At 49.9% G+C, this 1754-nt stretch overlaps 1 protein-coding gene and 1 pseudogene across 1 annotated transcript in view; one reads left to right on the forward strand and one right to left on the reverse strand.

Annotated features, from left to right (window-relative positions):
- KIAA2012 (KIAA2012 ortholog) overlaps positions 1 to 1754 on the forward strand; it is a 185222-nt gene that overhangs the window by 82973 nt on the left and 100495 nt on the right. The gene's annotated exons all lie outside the window — the stretch shown is intronic.
- LOC102468902 (40S ribosomal protein S19 pseudogene) lies at positions 118 to 566 on the reverse strand (annotated as a pseudogene).

Consider the following 1754-nt stretch of genomic DNA (forward strand, 5'->3'; position numbering starts at 1 on the left):
CTCACTTGCCCCGGCGCTGTCTCTATGGAGCTCCATGTACTGCAATGGCTGTGAGAGCGGGAGCCAGACATAGCCTCCTCACTCTCTCCGCTCTGTCGAATGTGGCATTTTATTAACCGAGCATCATCTGTCCTAATGCTTCTTGTTGGCAGCTGCCACCTGTCCAGCAATTCTGTCCAGATCTCTCTGTCCCTGAGGTGTCAGTTTGCGGCCCCCATCTTGGTCCTTTTCCACCATTTTTAGCCCCTCCAGGGCTTGAAGGACCCAGAAGGCCACACTCTTGGAGCCTCGGCTGAAGTGGCTTGGGATGGAAACGGTTCTTCGCCGTCCCCCATAGATCTTGGTCATGAAGCCAACCCCAGCACCACCCCGGAGTACAGGTGCCGTGCTGTGGAAGCAGGTGTGTAGAACCAGTTCTCATCGTAGGGAGTGAGTTCTTTATGCTTGGCCAGCTTGACAGTGTCCACCCATTCAGGGACTTTCAACTTTCCGGACTTTTTGAGGCAGGCTGCCAGAGCTCAGACGACCTCCTGCTGGTTCACATCTTTTACAGTAATTCCAGGCATCATGCGGCCTCCACACTGCCAGCCAGGGGAAAGGGCAGAAAGGTAGAATTTATTGAGGCAGTAGGCATTGATTTTATTCCTAATAGAGAAAAAAAAAATTAGCAGTTAAGTTTTTTTTTTTGTTTTAAATGCATGGGGGAGGGAGCTGTCAGGTGGTATGGTGGTTAAAGCTGCTAGACTCCCACATGGCTGACCGTGGTTCGAGTCCTGAACCTGGTGGCTTGCTTTCCCTCTCTCTGTCTCTCTCTGATCAAATTCAATAAGAAGAAGAAGAAGAAGAAGAAAGAAAGAAAATGATTCTTTTAAAAAATGCATAGGAGGGACCAGCAGTTGGCATAATGGCTATGTCACTGGACTCCCATGTAGTTGACCACAGTTCAAGTCCCGGACCCGGTGGCTTAAACTCACACTGGGCGCATGTGCGTGCGTGCCCAAGATCACGAGAGGAGAATGAAGGAGAAGAGATTGGGAATGGCTACCCTTCCTGGGGGGTGATTTCTCGCTTTCTGTCTCTCTGTCTCTCTCTGTCTCTCTGGCGGGCGCATGTGCCCTATAACAAAAACCTCTCAAAAATAAAATAAAATTAAAAAATAAACCACTGGTGGTGTAGTGGTTGGGGCAACCAGATCCTGCATGGCTGACTGAGCAGACTGAGTCCCGGACCCAGCAGCTTGAAAATCACACTGAGTGTGTACACATCTCCCAAGAGGAGAATGGAGGAGAAGGGAGGTGAGATGGCCATGCACCCTAGAGAGTGCTTTCTCACTTTCTCGCTCTCTCTTTCTCTCTGGCAAGCACACACGTATTACAGCAAAAACTAAAAAAGCAAAATGAGGATAATCATGAAGCAAGGAGGGAAATGCTTCATCAGAATGGGTTAGGGATATTTATTGGTATTAGTAGTGCAGGGGCATATGTACACAAACATTCATGGGACCAGCAGTTAGCGTAATGGCTACGTCACTGGACTCCCACGTAGTCGACCGCAGTTCACATCCCGGACCCGGTGGCTTAAAACTCACGCCAGGCGCGTGTGCGTGCGTGCCCAAGATCCCGAGAGGAGAACGGAGGAGAAGGGATTGCAGCATGGCCATCCCCCAGGGGGTGATTTCTTGCTTTCTGTCTCTCTGTCTCTCTGTGTCTGTCTGGCAAGTGCACGTGCCCTATAGCAAAAGCCTCTTAAAAAAA

This window comes from Tupaia chinensis, unplaced genomic scaffold (assembly GCF_000334495.1).
Source record: "Tupaia chinensis unplaced genomic scaffold, TupChi_1.0 Scaffold000361_2, whole genome shotgun sequence".
Classification (NCBI taxonomy): Eukaryota; Metazoa; Chordata; class Mammalia; order Scandentia; family Tupaiidae; genus Tupaia; species Tupaia belangeri.